The 25477-nt window shown below is 36.8% G+C and overlaps 1 long non-coding RNA gene across 1 annotated transcript; it reads left to right on the top strand.

The window, feature by feature from the left end:
• The first annotated feature begins 726 nt into the window (after positions 1-726).
• On the top strand, positions 727-25057 carry LOC141580938 (uncharacterized). Its single transcript, XR_012513364.1, has 5 exons — positions 727-944; positions 8592-8738; positions 19623-19694; positions 21608-21609; positions 24642-25057. It is a non-coding gene; the product is annotated as an uncharacterized LOC141580938 (long non-coding RNA).
• Positions 25058-25477: the final 420 nt, after the last annotated feature.

Here is a 25477-nt window from a genome sequence, read left to right as displayed (position 1 = left end):
CGCTACCCCCTCACCTCTGAGCACCTCAGACACGTGAATGGAACTCGGTGGGTTATTTTGTCAGGCCTTTCATTTGTGGTGTTTGGCTCTTTTTCTAGATTTATCAGAGGAGCATTTTCTTTAGCCAAGTGTTCACAGGTCAATAACTACATAGCCTTATTGATCACTCTCTATTTTTCTCTCTATCTATGATGAAAAACTCTTCACAGACTGTGTTTTCTTTGGTACGTTTTGCACAAAATGTCAGTCTTTCCGAAATCCATATATAGAGAGTATGTGTATTTTTTTCCCTTCTAAAATCATTTCATAAGGTGTCAATTCTGTGATTCACATAAACAAAGTAATACTTGATGGGTGATGGAAAACTAAGAAACAGCAATCATAATACAGCTTACAAATGGTTATATGAACATGGCATTCTTGGGCTATGCTGTTTACAGAGAAGTCAAAGATCCATGTTATAATCAGGTGCTTGACTTGAACCCATACCCATAGTGACTGCAACTATAGTTCTATCAATCTCCATTCTAGTGATCATGGTAACACTTCTGAGCTGAGAAAATGCCATTTTAAAGGTAACCCCGAAAGAGCCAGCAGTTAGGTTGAAGTGTTAATTGCAGTGAGCCTGTGGCATGAAGGTCCTCCCCAGTAAACAACAGCCTGCAAACAGAATCACTAGTGCTGAGCAGCAGCGTTGTAGTACCACTGGAATGGTGGTAGAAGGATCTCTTCACCCCTAGACTACCATGGAAGACTGGAACCCAGGAATCCACAGAGAGAACATGCGATTTCTATCTAGACAAAGGGAGCAAAAGAGAAAGAAAGGAAGTGGGGAGGGTGGGATTCTGTAGTTCAGGGGTCTGCAGTCTCTGTACCAGGATACGGGGAGACCTGACTCAGGGAAGAGACTAGAAACCAGCATAAAGAAACTAAAGAGCTGCCTGGTAAGTCAGTGATTAGGAATGAAGACATCTTCAAAATAAGCTGAGCATTATCTATTAGTTATCCCTGAAATATATTCTAGTCATATACTAAGCTGCAGGGACACGCATATGTCTTGGGAATTACCAAAAGGGAGAGAATTACAGCCAATATCCATTCTTCCACCTTCTCCAGCAATAACCGGGCCTATCACCTCCTGTTCAGCACTCAGACTCTTTCTCTCTAGATGTACCAGAAACACTGTGATCCTAGACTCCTGCTGAAGAATCCAAGGCAAATTCTAAAGAAACATCTGATTTACAACTCTTCAGCATGGGACGGCTATACAAATAAGTAGGTCTTCCTAGCTGTTCTATCCTGAGGGAACTGGATTTGGGAAAGAGAAATGACCAGTCAAGGCTTGCCAAGTCCTCTAGACCTGTACAGGATCAGAGAGTGGATCTTTGGTGGCCTGAGAACGTTTGCACCCACTTTAAGGTTGCTTGTGTTATATGCAGGCTAAATCAATACATGAAGAGTACTACTGAGTTTCAAAACCAAAAGAACAGTCTCATGGTATAGCCCAGGAAGAAACTTCCTTACCCAAAAGCCTGAATGGGTGAAAGAAAAATGAATGAATCAGGAACAGAAAGGTGGAATTTGAGGCTTTATGGCAACAAGTCACAGATATAATTTTAATGGACTCAGTTTTCAAGCATAAGACTAAAAGAGAGAATAAAAGGAATGAAGGAGATGAAGGGAAATGAACCAGAGTGCATGCACAGCCTTCTCTCTTGTTACCTCGACCAAATGAACCAGGAGAGGGGGTAATTGAGGGCCTCCATTTAACCGTCATGGGCAATGTTAACTTGGGCAGCCAGTGTTTACTGTAAAATATGTGAGGAGTAACTGAGGTTGACACTGACCTTGGCAGAGTTACATAACTACCCTTTTCCAATGGGGCTCCTCCTTGAAGAAATCTCACTTTTCCATCCAAAAACTGAATTCTTTGGATCCCCCAAATCCTCAGAATTTTGCAAAAAGATATTTTTTAATCTCAAAGGGCTATTTTTAATTAAACACATCAAACATACAAATATTCTAAAGAAGAAGTCATGGCATGGAATAAATTTTGGCAAATAGCTTTGTCACCACCTACTATACTGGTTCTTCATATTAATTCCATATATGCATTACACTCATACTAATATGCATGCATTCTAGTTACGTTAAAAAATCCTTAATTGTTTGTATATATTTTTAAATGTTAATTCTTGTAAAGAATTGAAAAGTCACAGCTCAAAGGACAGTAAGTACTTCAAAAACTCTTTTTAATATGTGGAAATAATGAATCATAAAAAAAGAGTTCATCTCTGCTATTATTATATGACTTTTTGTAAAAACATGATACTCTTGTAAGTCATAGCTATGGAAACTATAACCCGAAGCCAAGTATTTCCTTAAAATTATCATTATAGGAGGGAGATCTTCCCATAAATTGTTAATTGACATTTTCTGCCAAATCATCTTTGCAAACGACACCCAGGAGTCTTAAATGTTGTCAAAATATCCTCATATTCAGAGTCTGCCAATCTGCAGATAGTGAGCTTCCTGGAACGTGATTAAAGAATAGTTACTAAGAGGTGGAAATACTTAGGTAGACAGCCTTGCTACAGGCAGACCAGGAGCCAGCATTTCTCAAGATCAAACTCCAGGTTGAATTCATTGTTTTCAGCTAAGTTACTACCTTCAGGTAGTAGATATTTCTGAGTCAGCCAGCCCCCTGTATTGAGTACTTGCTGTGTGTGGTGTACTCTTCTAGGGTCTTTGGGAAGTGAAATAATATTTCCAACAGCTATAAAAAAAAATAAGCAGGGTCAAGCAGGTCCTAGTTAAGAAAGAGAATTTTATTTTTCCTTAGGTCTTAAGGAATCTAGATATTGATATTTTTGTTTGTCATAGTGAAGAAAGAGGACTTTTATATTATAGAAGCAAGTAAAGAGCTAAGCAGAATATATCTTAAAGTATTCCCCAAATGAGAATGATTTGTATCTAGTTATATATTCATCTCTGGGTCTCTCCATTTTCTTATCAATATGCTTTAAATAAAAGTCCTATTTAAATACCTAGCCTCTTTTCAATTTTGCTATAAATATATATATTGGATGATAAAGAAGAAGTCCTCAGAGGCCAAGAAACTGTTGATAGCAGGAAAATGAGGCATCCTCAAGAGAAAGGTGTAGTCAGAGTATCAGAGTTGGGGATAGAAGAGTCTATTTCCTTCTTCAAATGCAAAGTTTTTTCCATGGCCAGCTTTCAAGGTTAGGGTCTGATTTTGTGGCAGTGATTTTGTTTTAATTGATTTTATATAGTGTGAAGAACTGTGCTAGCTTCTTGGAACATGAAATAGATAAGACTTAGGCATTGCTATAAGGGTGGTCAAATTATCTTAATTGGATTTTTTTTTTTTTTTTTTTTTTTTTTTTTTTTGAGACGGAGTCTCACTCTTGTTGCCCAGGTCAGAGTACAATGGTGTGACCTCGGCTCACCACAACTTCTGCCTCCTGGGTTCAAGCAATTATCCTGCCTCAGCTTCCCGAGTAGCTGGGATTACAGGCATGCGCCGCCATGCCCAGCTAATGTATTTTTAGTAGAGGCGGGGTTTCTCCACATCGGTCAGGCTGGTCTTGAACTCCTGACCTCAGGTGAACCACCTGCCTTGGCCTCCCACAGTGCAATTTGACTTTATTATCAAGGAAATTTTGATTTGCAGGGCATTTGTCATTTCATTGTGTCAAAATATAAAGTGAGTATTTTAAAATAGCAATAATATTTATAATCACACCTTACCTATTTTCTACCCCTCTTCCCACTTCTTACTCCTCCTATTCATGGGGCAAAAATGGGGTGTAGTCAAAGAAGGAAAAGAGGCACTCTTTTTTTTTAATTTTAAAAGCTTGAAATATAGTGGCTAATTTTTAAGGCCATGTAAAACTAGCTGTTTCATTGTAATCACATCTAAATGGCTGCATGAAATTGTTTACATGGAACTTTCTTGGCCTCCTGACTCACAGATTTCAGTAGAAATAAGAGCTGTCAGCCAGGTCAACTGGGTTTTCCAGAAGAAATGATTCAGAGCTGTGGTTTCCAGCTGAGGGAGGTGCAGTACCATTAACTGATTTTGCAAATACTTAATGTTGAAAAAGTTAATGGTTGCTTCTGCTTTTAATCTAGAACAACCTTGGAGAAGAAAAGTTTCACCTACAATTTCTCTTGCTTGGTTTGATTAGAACCTCAAATGTGACCAACAACTGATTCATTGACTTGATTGATAGTTCCTAAGGGTTACTTTTGGCCAAATGGCTCTGTGCACTTCTGATTTAGAAGATAAAATAGATTCGATCCTCTTTTAAACCTATAGGACCAAGGCATGCATTTTGACTTGTGTGTTTGTGCTTGGCCACACACTGAATTGTAATCAACTCCTCAGGCAGTTCCTTTCAATGTAGTGAGATGTGATATCCCAAATGACTCATCTTCTCAGTGTAGAATTCCCCAAAGTATGTGATACAGAACATTAGTACCATGAGCTCTTAGAAACGATTCCATTAAATTTTTTTTTTGGCCTAATGAGTATGGAAAACCTTGGTCTAAACAATGTGGAATGGATTTACTTACTGCAGGATTTCTCAAAACTTCAAATAGGGTAGTGAGGGAAGTGGATTAGCTCTCAGTCCTAGATCTACCTCTTTGTAACTTTTACCTTGAGTAAGTTATTTAATCTTTCCAAGGCTTAATATATTAGTATATCCTTAAGTAACTTTTACCTTAAGTTATTTAATCTTTCCAAGGCTTAATATATTTAGTATATCCTTAAGTATATTAAGTAGTATATTTACATATCCTGTAAAATGAGGATACAAATACCTATGGCACAGAATTGGTCAGTGGATTAAATAAGATTAAATAGCCAAAGCGGTAATTATTGCCATTTGTTTTGGGGTGTATTTTGTATCACTGTGTTTCTATGTCATACAATTTAGGTTATGTTTGGCATACCAAAATGTAGATTCAATTTTATTTTAAATTTTTAAAATATATTTTTTATTTACTTTAGAGAAAGGGTCTTGCTGTGTCACCCAGGCTGGCATGCACTGGCATTATCATAGTTCACTATAACCTTGAACTCCTGAGTTCAAGTGATCCTCTCACCTCAGCCTCCTGAATAGCTGGGTCTACAAGCACATGTCACCACACCTGGTGAAAGGACTTAATTTTAATTTGCAAACAAAGCAGAGGTACTGCTGAGCATTTCGAATTCTACTTAATCACTCTTATATTAGACGCCCCATTGGAAATCACACAGCAAATCTCTGGGAATTATCTGATCATTTAATGTCCATTTTGATGTGACCTTAGTATTATCCTATACTGGTAATTGATTTTTCTATTGGAATTCTATAGACCTTTAAATGGCCTTGCACTAATGATGTCAATGTGTTTTAAAATATTGGAAAGGTAAAGCAGTGCTTCCTACAAGTGCATGCTCTTGCTGAGAAGCTGAATCTCATCAGAGGACTCTGTTTCTCTTAGGTAATACTAAACCATCCCACAGGGAGCTAGAAACAAGGAACTGGAAATCAGGTTCAAGTTCAGTGGCTAGAAGTGTAGTTAACCACTGTCCAAAAAGAGGTGGCAGTCTGAATCATAAGTAAGGCCTGCAACTGTGTTGAAGAAATAACTAAATAAGGAAAAGAAGAAAAGGTGCATAAGATTTAGAGAAAACTTAAGATGAGAAAAAAAAGAAGTAGTACATAAAAAGATGAGCAGTATATACGTGGTGTCTTTAGTATGATATTTAGAACCTAGTAATCACTCAGTAAAAACTAGTTGTTGTTATTGTTAGAGATGAACAAAGGCTTAAGAATGAACCCTGGCAAGAATAATGCCATGATCATGAATGAACTGCAGTAAACTAAGAGGTGATCCTCTGTGTCCTAAGTTGCCAAAATATTAGGATAGGACTGCAAAGCCATTTCATTCAAATGAAAGTAGTTGGTCACCTAAGTATTTGACCTTTGTAATTCTCATCTCTAGTGAAAACTGCATCTTAATTTAGGAACAAGACTATGTGATGCTCACATAACAACCTGAACTATGAATGATGCATGATTGGTTAACCATTGCCAACAATACCTCTCCAGCCAATACCCAACCTGCCACAGAAAGAACAGAGAATCAGGGTCCTTAAAATAAATGCAACTGACGAGCTATTCTAACATAGAGAAAAATAGGAAACTATGAATTATCAAAAACTGTAATTCCCTGTGATGATTTTTAATAAAGCCAAATGCCAAATATTGGCTTTCCCTTTTGTTGGAAAATGAACAAACAGTTTTGCAATGACCTGGAGGCCTGGATAGAGAGAATAAATAAATTATTGACACATGAGGAGTAGACAATTCTCCATCCACTGTTGAGCTTTTCATATTTTGTGGAGCAGATGGTCTAAATAAAGCAGCCAAAAATAACAGGTGGGTTTTATTACATTAAGCCACTGAAAACATTCAGTATCTACAGTTTAAATCATGCTCCAAATATTAAGCCTTAAAATAACTTTTGAAAATCATCTTTCATATTTTTAAGACACCTTTGTCCATCATTTATGATATCAAAGCACAGGGACCAATGTGTGCATGAAAACATATTTAGGGACAACAGGGGAAAGGCAGATTGAAAGAAACAGCCACTCTTCATAGAAATGGTTTTACCTAGGGTTGTTAAACCATGTGGATAGACTGTAACTGATATGGATAGTATCACCTCTTCTGGGACCAAACAAAGCTTGGGTCTAAGTCATTGCTATCGTAAGTCTGGTGGTTTCGTATGCCATACACATCGCCATTCAACATATGAACAGCAACTACAAAGAACTCAAATACATTATTTCGCCTGTAATTTGTCAAATGCGTAACTTTAATTAGAATTCAAGCTGCAATCCAATAACACCTAACCTATATGCTGTGTATGTGCTTTTTAATGTCTACTTTCACAAGGAAGGAAAAAGAGTCTGCAAGGTGGGAAGAGATGAGAGAAAATGCATTGCCTGGCTCCTCAGTGGAAGCAATAGTATAGCTAACTCTGTTCAGAATTTTTTTTTTTTTTGGTATAGCATTCCTTATTAATTAGTTAAATTTGAGGACTAGAGTTTTGAAAATAAAAATCATATCTTCTTACCCTCCTTCTCCAATCTCCCACTTCCCTGGAAAAACTACTATTAACATTTTCAAGAGTAACCTTCAGAATCTGAGCATGTACCTTGACAGTTGAAGTGCTCAAACCATTAAGCCTACAATACATTTTAAGAATCTTTTACATTTATAAAACATCTTCATCCTTATTAAATAATTTAAAACCACAGGCACCTTCCTGGGTATGAAGCATGAATTACAAAAAATTGGATTATGTCTCCACTCAATGTTTGAAACTTGCTTTAAAAAAATTTCAACATTGCTTCATGGATCACTTTTACATGTACATGGAGATTTACTTTCTACATGCCCTTTCTTTAGGTATATCCCAGTTTATTTAACTATTCCCCAAAGGATGGGTATTTGTTACCTTCAAATGTCACTAACATGAAGCTCCAATTTATACCCTTGCTTATAAATGCACTTACTTGTGCAATCACATAAGTATTTCTAAAGAACTTATTGCTAGAGGAAGGCTTGATAGATCAAAGATTTTGTGGATTTTTATGTCAATACCTCTTGGAATACCCATTTTCAAAACTTCCTCAATTTTCTTTTACTTTCAATAGGCCATACTACCTTTTTTTCTTCTTTAGATCTAAAGTGCCTATTTCTTTAGGAGACATCAATGCCTCTTATTCTTTCATTGCAGGCTGGCTGTATTTGAGAATCAATTAATAATTATGTACTTTTGTTGATCATATATGGGAAGAGGATCTAGTGAAAGAGATAAAACAGTTTAAACTATAAGTCATGAGCTCATATAAGTAGTGGCATTGTCAGTGGGAAAGGGAAGTAGTAATAATTAGGAGTAATAGTGTATCCTCATTGATAAACCACTTTATGTATAAATATGCCTTTTTGGCTTTGATTGTCAAAAAAATCTATCTTATGTAAGCACAATATGAATACAGACGCTTGTAAAAGAAAATACAGGGGGTGGATATGTGGTGGTGGGATGGATTAAGAGATAATTTCTGCCTGACATAAAAAAGGAATGGTATGATAACTTGTTATTACGGTAGTTGCAATGAGCCTATACACACAAGAATAAACACAGGACTGAGAAAAATTAAAAAAAAAAAACAAACTGATCCTTTAAGAAGATCCTCAACAATTGGAAATAATAGAGCTTTTTGATATGCAGAATACAGAGATGGCAACTAGCTATGAGTGTCAAAGTGCTACCTCAGGCCTTGTCTCCTAAGTATCAAGATAGAGTACATGAAAATTGATGTAGACTAGAACTAGAAAGCATGGCAAGTATGAGCAAGGTCAGCCTCATGGCAAGGGACATGAGAAGGCCAGACCCACAGAATACTTCCATTTTGTAAGTATATTAGCAAGGAGGCTAGATAGAGGACATTAACTATTGTTGGCTTATGTTTTACTAGTGTAGACTATTTTATGGTTTTGCAGATACATACACAGACACACACTTGTACATGTGCATCCTAATTTAAAGCTATATAGAAAATTAACTGAGTAACAGACTATGAGGTCTTTGATTTTCCTTCTCATCAAACTTGCATCCCACCAACTTCAGGCCCGATGCAGCTATTCTTGGTGCATCCATATGGCTGAATCCCAAGAGTTATTTTGGTTCCTATGGAGTACTATTTTTATTCTTCCCATGTTTATACTTTTTCCAGGTGTTCAAGGAAATGATTGGTCCTTCTATGACCGGCAGAACGGTAGGTGCCAGAGGCTGATGGGAGGGAAACATGGAGAATTGCTCAATAGGTGTGAAGTTTCAGCTATCCAAGGTGAATGAGTTTGAGAGGTCTGCCGTACAATCCTGAAGTACACTTCACCACACTGCATTGTGGACTTAAAAATTTTTTGCAGAGGGTAGATCCCATGTTAAGTATATTTACTGTAAAGAAAAGAAACCCAAACAAACAAACAAAAAAACAACAAAAATAACCCAGGAGCATGAGAAAACTTTTGAATTTGTTTATTACCTTGATTGTGTTAATAGAAACAGGTGTATTCATATGTTCAAACTTATCAAATTTTATAATTAAATAAGTGCAGTTTTTGTATATCAATTGTATCTCGATAAAACTTTCAGTCAATCAGTCCATCAGTCAATCGATATGTCCCTATTTACGGGCTTAAAAGAAAAGACAATCGTAGTTAGGAAGGCAGAGATTAATAAAACCCCTGAACAATTTAAAAGGCAACTGTTCTCCCCATAGCAGTTTCTACTCTGCCCTGTTCATAATTGCCTGCTCACCATTGCCAGGCCAGCATTAGTTTCTAATCAACATTTTTTGTGTTGACTTTTTGTGTGTGCTTCATGCTCCCTGTACCCCTGGTGCCAGAGCCTCCACAGAAAAATCTGTGCTTTTCCATTGCTGCTCCAAGATCATCCCTTCTTTTTTTCATACTACAATGGTTTAGAACCTTAAAATTCTTGCTTATGTCAATCATTACTCTCACTGTAGCTTCCTTTCTTCTGACCTTCCCTTCCTCCTTTTTCCATTCATGGTGGTTAAACACATACACTCTAGGGTAAGATAGCATTGGCTCAATCTTGGCTATATCTATTGAACAGTAGTGTAATTTTTTATTTACCTTTCTGAGGCTCAGTTTCCATATCAGGAATTCAGGAAGAGTAAATAAGTTGTTTATTTTGTGTGAGAATTAAAATGTGATAATGCATATCAAGTGATTGGCATAGCATCTGGCACCAGTATGCAGTAACAAGATTAACAACCTGTTAGCCATATTATTTATTATTCTTGTTACTATTAGGCACCTTCTATTTTCCAGACACTGTGTAATGTACTAAAAACACAAAGTTAGCTTATTATTTAAATAAACTATGGTTCCTTGAGAAAGTTATAATCTGGTCAATGTTTCCAGCTAGACTTTATTCTTATTCCTGATGTGAACACCTTGAGAGGTTTCTAGCTATCTTAAAAAATTTGAACAGAACTAGAACCTCCAAAGTGTATTGCTCATATTTTAAATCTATAACAAAAGTTTATTTTATACAGGGTACAACATGAGAAAAGCAGCCCAGTCTTTTGGACATATAGTCAAGCTCCTAACTCCGTATTTCTCTTCTAGTGTGGGCAGAGAAAAAGCTCTTTACAACCATATTTATTGTGTTTTATGCTGTAGTCATATCTCTAATATCAGGACAAATGATTCTATCTTCCTCTACCCCAAGTTTTCTTGGGCAGAGGTGGTTGGAAGAATTGGAAAAATGATCCAGTGTTCTTAATTCCTACAATCAGTCTGTTCTAAGCTTTTGATCACTCCCAGGGAAAGGAAGCCACTCCTACTGAGAACAAATTGAGGAAAAAAGCTTTTCACCTCCAATGAAATAAGGAAGATTTCACAACTTCAAACTATAAGCACACCTACCAAATACTGCAACAAATATTCCTATATCACAGAAGCATTCAACCTGTTAGGTTTCAGAGGAAAGACCTCTGAAAAGATCTCAGGGTAGATGTAAGGCTTCGAAGAAGAAATTATAAGACAATGGATGAAGAAAACAATTGACCTACCACAATTCAGAGGAGATATAAGAGAAAATTAAATCATGTGAAAGTCATATTAGGAAAAAAATGATAAATGGAAACAAGAACAATTGCTTGGAAGTTGACATGTATGAAAGAAAAAGAGACGCTGTTTATACATAACTGCTATCTCTGAAGAAGAGTATGGAAAAAAATGGAGCAATTAAAATTATAAAGCAATATCACAAGTGAAAATATCACAGAAATCAGAACAAATTCAAATCAGCAAATGAAAAGAACACTCTGAAAATTTGAGACTGAATCATTTGAGACATTTTGTGAAAGTTACTGTACTTCAACAATGCAGAAAAACATAATGTGAATGCTATGGACTGAATGTGTCCCTTCTGAAATGTATACACTGAAATCTTAATCCCCAATGTGATAGTATTAGGAGGTGGGACCTTTGGGAAGCAATTAAGTCATGGATCTGGAGCCCTATGAATGGGATTAGTGCCCTATAAAAAGACAAGGAGCCAGGAGAGGACACATAAGTGGGTACTTGCTTTATCTCTCTCTGCTCTGCCTCATCAGAAAGTACCAGGGTAAGAAGACCATCAGCAACTGGGAAAAGGGCCCTCACTAGATACCCACCAGGATCCTTTGGTGTCTTAATCTTGGACTTTTTATACTCCAGATGGTGAGAAATAAATCTGTTATTTAAGCCAATCATTGTGTGGTATTTTTGCTACAGTAGCCTAAACTTACTAAGACAATGAGCATGGGACAAGAAAGGCAAATAGTGGACAGATGGGAAAATCTGGTTGGTTACAGATGTCTCTAAGACAACGTTCAATTACTGAAGACAGTAAACAATATCTGAAAAGTCCTGAATGAGGGACCCAATAGTTTATACCATCTACTCTTTAAATAAAACACAACAGACATTTCCATGAAGTCAGCAACTTTGTTAACCACTTAGAGACCAAAGTACTCTTTAGTAGAATAGATACCAGTCAGACAAGAAATGAAGGATAATAAAAACCCAGTTACAGCCAGACATGGGGGCTCATACCTATACTTCCAGCACTGTGGGAGGCCAAGGAAGGAGGACAGCTTGAGCCCAGGAGTTTTGAGACCAGCATGGGCAACATGGCGAGACTCTGTCCCTACAAATTTTTTTTTCCTAATTAGCCAGGCATGGGTGTGTGTGCCTTTAGTCTTAGCTATTTAAAAGGCTGAGGTTGGAGGATTGCTTGAACCCAGGAGTTCAAGGCTACAGTGAGCCATTATCACATCACTGCCCTCCAGCCTGGGTGACTGAGTGAGATACTATCTCAAAACAAAAACCAAAAACTTACATATGAAGAAGACATGGTAAGAAGACTGGCTGTAAATACTGAATCGATTTAAGCATGGAATTATGATTTCAAATCAAAATAAAAATAGATATGATTTAAAATAGAAAAATTTTGTATAAGTCCTTTTATATTAAAATGTAAAGATTTCTAAAGGATTGAATTTCTCTTGAAGAAACCATTATTTCAGTTTTACTCAGTTTCTTTTTCTTTATTTGAATTCCACAATTTTTATTTTAAATAGTAAATAAAGTATAATACTGTACAACATTTTTCACTTTGGGTTCTGGAGTATATGTGCAGGTTTGTTACATGTGTAAATTGCATGTCACTGAGGCTTGATGTATGAATGATTTTATTACCAAAGTAGTGAGCATAGTACCCAAAAGGTAACCTTCAAACCCACACCTCCTCCCACCCTCCACACTCATCAGTCCCCAGGGTCTATTATTCTCATCTGTATGTGCATTCCATGTTTATCTCTCACTTAGAAGTGAGAACATGTGGTTTTGGTTTTCTGTTCCTGCATGTGTTTGTTTGGGATAATTGCCTCTGTCTGCAACCATGTTGCTGCAAAGGACATGCTTCCATTTTTTGATGGCTGCATGGTGTTCCATTGTGTGTATGTACCACATTTTCTTTATCCAGCCCATTGTTGACAGGCGTCTTAGTTGATTTCATGTTTTTGATATTGTGAATAGGATTGTGATGAACATACAAATGCATGTATCTTTTTGGTAGACTGATTTATGTATATAACCAGTCATGGGATTGCTGGGTCAAATGGTAGTTTTGTTTTACATTATTTGAGAAATTATACTGTTTTCTACAGTTGCTGAACTAATTTACATTCCCACCAGCAGTGCTTAAGTGTTTCATCACCTTTGTAACCTCACCAGCATCTTGTTACTTTCTGACTTTTTATTACTAGCCATTCTTACTGATGTTAAATGGTGTCTCATTCTCTCTCTCTCTCTCTCTCTCTCTCTCTCTCTGTGTGTGTGTGTGTGTGTGTGTGTGTGAGTGAGTGTGACAGAGTCTCGTTCTGTTGCCCAGGCTGGAGTGCAGTGGTGCAATCTTGGTTCACTGCAATCTCTGCCTCCTGGGTTCAAGCCATTCTCCTGCCTTAGCTTCCCAAGTAGCTGGGATTACAGAGGCGCACCACCACACCCAGCTAATTTTTTTTTTTTTTTTTTTTTTGTATTTTTAGTAGAGATGGGGTTTCACCATGTTGGCCAGGATGGTCTCAATCTCTTGACCTCATTATCTGCCCACCTTGGCCTCCCAAAATGTCACTGTGATTTGTATGTGCATTTCTTTAATGATTACTGGTAATGAGAATGTTTCATATTTTTGAGGGCCACATGTCTGTCTTGTTTCAAAAAGTGTCTGTTCACATCCTTTGCCCATTTTTAATGGGCTATTTGTTTTTTGCTTGCTGATTTAAGTTTCTTATAAAGGATATTAGACCTTTGTTGTTTATACAGTTTGCAAAAATTTTCTCTCATTCTGTAGGTTGTCGATTTACTCTGCTGATAGTTTCTTTTGCTCTGCAGAAGCTCTTTAGTTCAATTAGATCCCATTTGTCCATTTCTGTTTTTGTTGCAATTGCTTTTGGGAACTTAGTAATAAATTTTTGTCAAGGCTGATATCCAGAATGGTGTTTCCTAGGCTTTCTTCTAGAGTTTTTATAGTTTTCAGTTTTATGTTGAAATCATTAATCAATCTTGAGTTAATTTTTGTATATGGTAAAAAGAAGTGATCTAGTTTCCGTCTTCTGTATGTGAACAGCCAGTTATCTCAGCATATTTATTGAACAGTGAGTCCTTTCCCCGTTGTTTGTTATTGTCAACTTTGTAGAAGATCAGGTGGTTATAAGTGTGTGGCTTTATTTTTGGGATCTCTATCTATTTCCACTGGTCTACACGTCTGTTTTTGTACCAGTACCATGCTGTTTTAGATAATACTTTTTGCTCCATTACCTATCGATCTCTCTGTAAGAAGGTGTATGAAATAGTGCTTAGCAAATAACAGAGTAATTTGGAGGTGGTGAAAATTCATACGGTTTAAAGAACATGTTTTCTGTATACTTTTTGAACTGCTTGATTTTTTTTCAAATAAGCAACTATTAATTTTATACAAAAAGCATTTACTTAGCTTCAGTTCTAATAAGGTAGGAGAAGAAATGTGAATGGAAAGGAAATAAAGCAGTAACTATCTACTCTTTTCCTAAAATAGTATAATTCAATCAGTGAATTCAAAATCAGTTTAAAGTCTGGTCACAGAATCATACTATTCCATCCACATCTGTATATGTTTAATATTTTCCTCAAGACAAATTTTTAAAATACTCAATTTGTAAGCTATTGAATAAAAGGCCAAACTTTGGCATGCAGATAGTCCCAGAGCATCTTAATATTGTGCCCAAGTTTTATTGTGAAAATAAAATGTTCTTTTCTTTTGTCTAGTTTGGCTGTTTCCCATATTAATGACAAAAATATTAGAGTCAATCAGAGATGAAAATGATTACTTCTATAGCTTTTCATTTATAGAGGTGAATTTGTCTATATATTTTTTTTAGTCAGAAAAAGCTGAGTTACACAACCTTTCTTTATAGTTCTCGTTTTAAAAAATGCTTTTCATTTGATTTAAAATCAGATTAATTCAATGTCAAAGTAACAAGGGCAGTGAAATTATGACAGCTGAGGTTGGGCAGGCAAGCGAATTTTGATGTGGTATCTGAAGCTAAAACCATGTTGTAAAACTCATGTGATTCTATTCGTTTTAGTGGAAATACTAAGCATTTATTTGCCTCTCATGAAAAGTGTTTTATTACTGTATTATGGAATTTTAGTAATGTCCAACAACCTTTTGTGTGCCAAGAGAAAGAGAGAGGGAGGGAGAGGTAAATAAAAATGTTTATAAAAAGAGCAAACAAAACATTTGTCTCTGTTTTGCAAAACCATTTAAAGTTCATTGAGTCCCCTTTATTAGCTAACCCAGTGTCACAAACAAAATACAGGGGAGAAGAGTGTAATGTAATTTTCTGAGGTCATATAAAGATCAGATTCATGAAATGCTGAAATAGAAGCTTTACTGTCCTGACTCTTTCCTTGTAGTCAAGCAATGAAAGGCAAGAATGTTTGAAGTGACAACTTCTGACCTTATTGGGTCTGTGTTATAGTAAATGTGATGTTAGGGAAGAGAATAGAAAATATTATATCTTCTGTTTTCTTCAAAAGGTTTTAAGAAGGGCTTACCAACTCCCAGCTCCATCTAAGGAGTGATACTAATATATTTAAGCAGATACAACCCCAGTTTCTCCAGGATGATGGTTTTTAACTGGGGGACCATGGATCTATTGAACCAAGAATAAGTTTCAGAGGATCCATGATATTTTTACATCTCTATGTTTCTATATGTATGACTTATAGAAGAGAGGATCAGAAGTTAAGAACAAATGCTCTAGGAGTTATTTATCTTAATGATGTTATAAGAAGCAAATAGTTTTTAAAATTACAAAAATATTAATTTTTTGGAAATGGCATTTCATAAAATTTTGGAAACCTTCAGATACTAAAACAGAACTTGTTCTATACATTTTATGAATCTACAAACTAGATTCTCCCAACCAGAACATTCATCAGCTTGACCTGATTACAACATACCTCAAAAATCCCCGTGTACATACAACTTCTGGGCTGGTGAACATATCCTCTGACTCTTCAAGTTTTATGCATAGTAGTAGAGGCTAGAAGAGGAAGCACAATTTGAATCCCAGGTGAGTCTTTCTCAATTCCCCCGTAAACAAAATGCAATTAACATTTATAGAATAGAACAGTACTATTGAATTCTTTTGGAATTTTAGTAAACCATTGTATGAACCATGATACTTTTTACTTCTTCTCTTACAACACTTCTTAAAAGCCAGAAAATAATAACGTATAAATAAATAATCTATAAATCAACCTTATGGGTTGCAGGTATGAAGGGAGGGTTAGAAAGCCCACCAGCTAGAGGTTTTTATATATCTCAAATGAACATCTCTTAGTCACATCCAAGAGCATATTAACGTCCTAGTTCTTTTCAAAGTAGTATATCACTGAGTAATGGTCTTCTGTTGGCCTTTGTCTTCTAATAAATACTTCATTTTTTTCTCTCGTGATATTGACATGTGAGAATTTCAAACTTAACTGTAGGAATGTTAAGTTGGAGGAATAATAAACTAGATCATCTTCGGAGCCAAAATATGATGTGATCATGGCCGAGAAAACATAAAGTTATAGCTTAGTGTTTTTGAAAACACTGAACTCTGTACTTCCATTTTTGTTCCTCAAGTACCAAAAGACATTTATTACATTCTCTAATTGTTTGCTGCTCACTTACAATGGAGTACTAAGTATAAAAATGGCATATCTCATTTTCATTTTTTATTTCCAAATTGGACATGATTTGTTAGAAACGGGAGGGAAAAGAAAGGAACAAGTTAGTTATGATCTTCTCTATCTCTATGTCTCTTGTCTTTCCAAATGCAAGAATATTGTCTTTCTAATTCCTTCTATTAAGTATGCCACTTTTGGATTCTGTATTTGTTCTGTCTTTTTAAAGAGTAGTTGACATTTTCATTCACATCTAGAAATATAGGAGACATTCTTCACTGAGAAAAATTCTCAGCTGAAAACCTTGAAGTAGTCAGTTAAAAATGCAGTTCTAGACAAAGATGTGACTACAACAGCAATTGACCTAACTGGCAATATTCTAAGCCAAAGAATATGACTAATCACTGTTCTGTATTGTTTTCTACCATTTAACAGGTGTTAGTATAAATCTGGAAACAATAGGGTTCCAATAGCTCAGGCATTGTTCAATGTTAATACACTGTATGAAATATTGTATCCTGCTTTCTACAAGCAGTGAAGGTGTTTGTTTTCTCTTAACACTCTCAAATTTATTAGGATATAGATTACCATGTGAAACATACTCATCATTCCATCAAGTTGCTATCGCCAATGTGCCTAGAAGACCAGAACTATTAAGTCACTTCATATATCTTGGTTACCAAATGGTTGATCTTTCTCATTCCAATGACTAATGAAGAGACACTTGAAGTGATCTCTAAGTTGGTACACAATGTGCTCTTGATTTACAACAGTACCAAAACTTTATACTTAGGAGTTCTACACTGCAGAGGTACCTGTAACAATAATGTTTCTTCTAGATAGGTAACTACGGCACATTGACAAGTCAGCAGAATCTCTTGTCCTCAACTCTTCTTTTTCTCCCCTCTTTCCTTCAACCCTTCAACTACTACCCAAAGTCCACCAGGACCACATTTTGATATTTTTATTTTGAAAGCATCGTTATTCTAAACTTTTAAGAATTATCTTTACCAGAAGCAGATAAGGTCCAGATTAAGGTCAGTGGTGTGATTGTGGTGTAATGGTGACATTGATATCAGTTTGCAAAACACATTTCAGCTAGTAAAGTTTTATCACAGGCATAATTATCTCATTATTATCAATAATCAGACTGGATCTCTAGGAGAGTAATTGACATGACCAATGTCATGCCAGACTGATTGGCAGAGCCATGATTTGGACTAGTTCTTTGAGGTCTAGTTAGGTGCTCTTTCTAGTACATCATATTGTGACTATGCAGACATTTTGTTCCCAAAAGCAACATTTTCAACAAGGAAAGAGGATATTATGAAGGACACATAAGGAGACAATGACAGCATATGATTTCAGCACTGCTACGTGACAGCGTGACAGAAAAACTCACTCATCTTTAAATCCCTCTTCAACTAGACTATAACAAATGTCTAACATTTTAACGTTAGTAATACATTCCCTCGAGCAAAGACTTATTTTTCATGCATACCCCTGTTAAAATGCAAATATTCCAAAAAGGCAAAAATTCAAGTGACGAAGAGAGTCAATTTGTTAAATTTATTTTTAATGCTGGGTGAGAAGAAATTGAACACAGGCAGGTGACCATTAAGTTTAGGAAGATTTGCTGTAAATGGGTCCTGCTAAGGAAGGCAGTTCTGAGCATTTTGTGACAATAGGGTTTTTTCTGGATTAAGTCTTGGCAACATTATAGTGTTAATGTGGGCCTTGAGTGTTTTTTTATTACTATTTATTAGTCTTGAGTGTGTACTAGTGTTTCTTAACCAAGATGCTGAAAAGAAGCCAGATTTCCCTAGCAGCAGAGTCTAAGGGGGGAAAAAAAGGAAAAAATAATAAAAAGGAGTCAGAAAAATTGTAAAATTATTCATCTGGGGTGTTGTTTAGTGGTCACTCTTACCTGCCTCCTTTTCAATCATTCTTTCTACATTTTCCTGGGAAATTCCACTGTTCAGGAGAGAAGGCAGACAATAGGAACAAGGGAAGGAAACTATAGGCTTGGTGTATTACTCAGGGTTCTCCAGAGAAACAGAACCAATAAGGTAGGTAAATAGCTAGGTAGGTAGGTAGATAGATAGATAGATGATAGTGAATTGGCTCACCAGAAATGATGGCGGATGAGAAATCCCAGCAACTGCCATCTGCAAGCTAGAAAACCAGAAAGCCGGTGATACGATTCAATCCCACTCTGAAAGCCTGAGAAGAGGCTGGGCAAACTATTGGTATGAGTCCCAGACTCTGAAGGACCCAGAGCTAGGAGCTCCCACGTCCCCTTGGAAAATATGGATGTTCAAGTTCAGGAAGAGAGAGAGAGAATTCACCCTTCCTCTCTTTACATACTGTTCAGGTCCTCAGTAAACTGGATGATGCCTGCACACATTGGTGAGGGTGGATCTTCTTGACTCAGGTTATGATTCAAATGCTAATCTCTCTGCATAAACACATTTAGAAATAATGTCTTACCATCTCTCTGGGTATTCCTTAGCTCAGTCAAGTTGACACATAAAATTAATTATCACACTTGGGGTCTAGAATAAGGTGGAAGAAGCAAGACTAAACAAAGTCTGTTGAGATCTCTCTGAGACGGAATTATCGCACTGGTAATTCCTAGTCTTTTGAGTTACAGACATCTTTATATATTTGACAAAAGCAATTATTCCTCTCTCCAGAAGAATGTATATAACACGACACAGCATTTTACATAGAATTTTGACAGAATCATGAGCTGCCTGAACACCAAACATAGACTACTAAGAGATCTATGGAACTTACATATTAAAATTTTCACTAGATGCCATGATTCATAAATATAGAGACATCAATCTTTTTATTATTGTCACCTCGGTACCAAATATCATGTCTGAGTACATGGAGAGTACTCAACAACTAGTTTCTCAATAAATAGACTTCAACATTAGTAGGCACCAGTAAGAAAAGAAAAAATGACTGCTATGTACAAACACGTGTTAATCTTAAGAACAAATGATGAGGCTGGGAAACAATCTTCTTGGGTATTTTAGCATGTATGCATGATCTAGGCATTCTGAATAAAGGCAACGGTTTTGCAAACATGCCCTAGAAGCTACAGATGGTGTCTCCCTAAGGAAACAAACCCCTAGAGACATGCAAATTAACAAAGTCTCTTTCCTCTCTTTCAGAGACATTTGTTCACATTACAGGTTAGTATCTTATCTTCTTCTTTCCCAGGAGAAGATATGTTTAAATTGCAGAGTAAAGGTCTTTCTCTCTGGGAAGGAGAGTGACAGATGTGCCAGCCAGTATGTATAAGTTGCAAGTCTCATGATTTTGGGGCTCCTCCCTCGTGATGCAAAGCCATTGCTTATGTAGGTAAGCATCTGGCTCTCACTGCATCAGCTTGTGGGGATTGGAGAATGGGAAACTGCTGCTGAGATGCTGCTTTGGCTACTGTTTTCCTATAAGAAAGAAACAGTCTGTGTCTCTTACGCAGAGCTTTGTTTTCTTTTGTCAGTACATGAATATAAAACCATGACAAGCTAACTTGTTATATCACTCATGGAGGTAATCACAGTTCTGTTACAGTTTCAGACATAACACGAAGGAAGCCAGACATTAATAGAGAAGATTTTGTATTATTTCTCTTACATTCAGAAAAAGCAAAACAAATCCTCAGTGATAGAAGTCAGAGTTGTTTTTTTCTCTGGGGTATACAAACTGAAAAGAGAAACAGAAGAAATCTTCTGGAGTGTTTAAAATTATCTATATATTCCTTTAGATGGTGGCTACATGAATATAAATATTCAGTTATCACCTAAGATTTGTGTAATGTCCTGCATGGATGTCTATACTTCCATAAAAATATTGCATAGAAAGGCCAATAGAAAAATGCCCTTTAAATTTCAGCAAGGCAAGAAGTTAAGTTTAAGAGGTGGGTATATGTCTCCAAAAGCTTTTTATGAGGCACTTGATCCAACTTCTGTGACCTATTTTCACTGCTACATAGAATCAGAGTGTACCTTACATCACCCAGTTAATTATTCCTGCTACCAGAGCTAGGAAACCTGGAGGGCTTGTATATGGTTAATTTTATATGTGTTGACATGGCTAAACCATGGTTTGGCCAGATATTTGACAAGATCAGACATTTTCCTGGGTGTTCCTGTGGGATATTTCTGGATGAGATACATATTTAAGTTGACAAATTTTGAGTAAAGCAGAAAACCCTTTGTAATGTGGTGGCCCTCATCCAATCAGCCAAAAGCTTGAGTCAAACCAAAAGATTAGCTTCCCTTGAGCAAGAGAAAATTCAGCAGACTGCCTTCAGCCCTCACCAGCAACATCAGCTCTTCCCGATGCTATAGTAGATGGCCTCAGACTTGAACTGGAGCATCAGCATCAGCTCTCCTGAGTCTCCAGCCTGCAAGCCCACACCCTGCAGATTTTGGACTTGCTGTCTTCCATAGCAATGTGAGCCAATTATTTATAATAAATATTTTTATAGGCACTCCCATATACAAAGATGATCCCTGACTTACAATGATTTGACTTATGATTTTTTGACTTTACAATAATAAAAAAGCCATACAAATTCAGTAGAAACTGCACTTTGAATCCCCATACAACCATTCTGTTTTTTACTTTCAGTATTCAATAAATCATATAAGATATTCAACACTTTATTATATGATAGGCTTTGTGTTAGTTTTGACCAACTTCAGGCTAACACAAGTGTTTTGAGCATGTTTAAGGCAGGCTAGGCTAAGTTATGATGTTTGTTATTATTATGTGTATTAAATGCATTTTTGATTATGATGGGTTTATCAGGATATTAGCCCATCAAAAGTCAAAGAGCATTTGTGTATACACACACACACACATATTCTACATATATATGTGTACATACACACACATACACACACCCTATTGGTTGTGTTCTCTTGAGAACTCTAATAGACTTATGAATCTCAAAAGTTCAATATCACCATTGCTTTCACTAATTATACAGCCTTGGCTGTCCTGTCTTATTGTTTCCAAATATGGCAGAAAACCATATCTTAATCCTTACTTTATTCTGCCTAAAGTCCATTCCTTCCTTTTGATTAATCATCTCTACCTCTGCTTGTTTTCTACTGAAATACTAGGTGTGTACGGACAAAATCATAAAACCATACTGAGAATATCATGCAAGTGGGAGCTCAGAAGGGCCAAAATTTGAGATGTCATCAAAAATCGATGAAAATTACCTAGAAATCAATATTGTAACAGTATATTTTTGTTTTGTTTTGTTTTTGAGACAGAGTCTTGCTCTGTTGCCCAGGCTGGAGTGCAGTGGCACGATCTTGGCTCACTGCAACCTCTGCTTTCTAGGTTCAAGCAATTCTACCTGCTCCAGTCTCATGAGTAGCTGGGATTACAGGCACCCTTCACCATGCCCAGCTAGTTTTTGTATCTTTTAGTAGAGATGGTGTTTTGCCATGTTGGCCAGGCTGGTCTTGAACTCCTGACCTCAGGTGATACACCTGTCTCAGACTCCCAAACTGTTGGAATTACAGGCGTGAGCCACTGCACCCGGCCATAACAGTATCTTTAAAATAGTCTACTCCTCAATTTTCCCCTCTGGTTTCTGAATTTTGCTGTATTCATTATATTCTTGCTAAATATGCTATCTCCATTGAACATATGACAAGATACAGCATTATTCAATAGTGGATGAGGATTAGAACACATAATTCTGGCTTCCTGATTATATGACCTTTTATATCCATTTACCTAATGTCTTTAGAAGGCATACTGTATAGAATACATTTATTTTAGTTGAGTTTTGTATCCAGTAACAGCTATTAAATTTTACATTTAATCCTAACTGGACTAGTTCAAAATCCATAAGACTAAACACATTTCTCAGTTTTTGCTTTGTTCTCTTAGTTGATTTTATAAAGCTATATAAAATCAACGTTTACTTAAAAGACAACTTTTACCAAATATTGTGTTTTCTGGCTCCAATGGTAATTGTACTAACACATATTTTAAAAGAAATTTGTCAATCAGGTAAATATCTCTTCAGATGAAAATATAAGAGCAGCAGTGATGGCTGCTAACATTTATTGGAATATGCACAACTGTCTTACCATAGCTTGTTAAATAACTGTTTTCCTGCTGAAAATATGTTTAACTTTCAACATCTTAGCAAAAGTGGATCTGAAAGTAATTCTTAGAGCAGGTCTCTAATTTGGCAAATGGCCCACAGATCTATTTTATTTACAAGTGTCAAATCCTTTTTTTTCAAAAAGTAAGGTCTACATCAATAAAATGGAGGGACATCACACACACACACACACACACACACACACACACACACACACACACACAAACCTTATCTCTAAGAAGAGTATAGTGGCCATGAGAATGCACTTCACAAATCACAAAGCATAATTTTCTGATGGCCTTCACTTCCGTATTCTGAAGTTTATTTCCACATTCTGGCTTCCACTGGCTGCACCTGGCCAGTGCCTGATGGTGTCAGGAATACTACAGCATGTAGCAGAACTCCTATAGAGTGACTTTGGCTCCAGACCTCCCCCTATTGAACTTTCCTTAGAACTGCACTGCAGGCTAGAGGCTTTCACTGGGAGCATCTTCACCTCCTCTCTCTCTCCTCTCAGGAGGAGACTTCCACCACCGTGGTCTGATGGCTTTCCAGGTCTCCCCAGTTTACCTCTCCATTTTCTCTCCCTAGCATCTTCCATAATAGGTCTTTTGCATGTTTAATTCTTGATATCTGATTCTCAAAGGACAAGAACTAACAAATACAGAGTTAGATACATTGTATTCTTGAAACAGTTTCTTGAGATACAGACTATGTTTTTAATGATGTCTATATAGAGAAAGAATACACTAAAGGATAACAGAGAAAGGGAAATAGAAAAAAGAAGATGATACTCAAAGGGCTGGCATGGAAACAACATCAAAGACAGGAGAAAGATAGGAGAGGTGAAAGCCAGAGGCTCCTTAAAAGTGGGGTGGAGGCAGATAATAAAAAAGAAATAGCGTCAGATGATGAATACAATGGAAAGAAAACCTGACTCTATGTTCCCAAACTTGGAAATGCTGTCAGCTTCTTGCTTATTCTTCACACCAGGGTTCTGTGGATAAGGAGTTGAAGGAGAGGGAAAATTACTGAAGAGAGTAAATACTCACCTAACATCATCTTTCATCTCTAGTCACTCTTTATGTGGTTCAACCTTCTCAGTCCAAATCAAGAAGTTTCTCTAGAAGGACCAGTGTCTATAATTTCAGATTTTAAAAGGCAAAGTTTGCAGCTTTTTTTTTTTGGAGGTTTTTTTTTCTTTGTTGTTGTTGTTGTTGTTGTTGTTTCTGGAGTTCTCGTAAACATCTAGCATATTTTATAATTCAGATACCTATTTGAAGACTGGTCCTGTTTAAAATTCAGGATTGATAAATTAAGGGACATTGTCCCTTATCTTTTTTTTTTTTTTTTTTGAGACAGAGTTTCGCTCTTGTTACCCAGGCTGGAGTGCAGTGGCGCGATCTCGGCTCACCGCAACCTCCGCCTCCTGGGTTCAGGCAATTCTCCTGCCTCAGCCTCCTGAGTAGCTGGGATTACAGGCACGCGCCACCATGCCCAGCTACTTTTTTGTATTTTTAGTAGAGACGGGGTTTCACCATGTTGACCAGGATGGTCTCGATCTCTTGACCTTGTGATCCACCCGCCTCGGCCTCCCAAAGTGCTGTGATTACAGGCTTGAGCCACCGGGCCCGGCCTGTCCCTTATCTTATAACACTTAGTTAAATCTTAGTCAATTTGGACTGCTAAAATAGAATGCCATAGGCTGGGTGGCTTAAATAACATTTATTTTTTACAGTTCTGGAGGCTGGGAAGTCTAAGATCAAGGCATCAGCAGATCCAGTTTCTCATGAGGGCTCTCTTTCTAGTTTAAAATCGGTGGTCTTGTATCTTCACATGGTGAAGAGAGATCATTTCTCTCTTGCTCTTTTCTATAAGGATCCCCAGTACCATTCATAAGGCTCTATCCTCATAACCGAATTCCCTTCCAAAGGCCTTACCTTCCAATACCATCATAACAGGAATTAGAATTTCAACTGAACTTTGGAATGACACAAACATTTAGTTCTTAAGAGTGGCCAAGATGTTCTTTCATTTAATCTTTTTCCTTTCTTTTATTTCTTTATCTCATGTTGCTTAAAGGAATCATCGTTTTCCTTTTCTAGGTGTCAAACATTTTAACACTGCAGAAGACCATGGAGACAACTTTCCTATTTCTGCATCATACAAGAACTGAAAAATACAAAAAAATGAGTGTTTCTTTCCTGTGGCCTTGGACTAGCTACATACTACAGTAATTAGCAAGGCAGGCTCTGAATCACAAAAGCCCTTCTTGCTGACTCTTGAACTTTTTAGCTGTAAGAACCTAGGCATGAACCTCACAGAGCCCCGGTGCTTCTGTTTTGAACAGAGATCACATTTCCTATGGGATAGGGTTGTCTGGGGGTACTGAATGAGAAATACATACAAAGTACACAATGGAAGGTGAGGCACATAGGACTCTAAATAGAGAGAGCTATTAAATTCTATGTAAGTAACAAATCCTGATAATGTTCAATTCTGAATAAAACTTAGCAAGGTAGTTTTATTGTCTTTATTATTGTTTATTGATGAAAAGAAGTCAATTAATTTTCTCATAGAAATACCCATTTAGCGCATAAATTGGTGATTTTAGAATCCAGATCCATTTTTACTGTCCTGCAGCAATGCTGTGAAGAGCTGGGCCTGCTTAATGCCGTTGGCATAGCTTTGAGTTAATTTGTGTGCTGTGTTTGCCTGCTAAAGAGTTCTCTCTTCCAGAAAAATTGGAGAGATACTATGAGCAAAAGCCCAGAATTCCTTAAGAGCATAGGAAGATGTACAATGAACATTCCCATCCGCTAAGGAGGGAGAACAATTAAAGACTGAACTATGGTGATACCATCTTTTTACATCTGAAGGCAGTGCACCACAGGCCCACAATGAACATTTAGCTCTCATAAGTCTCCATATTCTTTATTCT

This window comes from Saimiri boliviensis, chromosome 13 (genome assembly GCF_048565385.1).
Source record: "Saimiri boliviensis isolate mSaiBol1 chromosome 13, mSaiBol1.pri, whole genome shotgun sequence".
Taxonomy (NCBI): domain Eukaryota; kingdom Metazoa; phylum Chordata; class Mammalia; order Primates; family Cebidae; genus Saimiri; species Saimiri boliviensis.
This window is presented reverse-complemented; position numbering and strand designations above follow the sequence as displayed.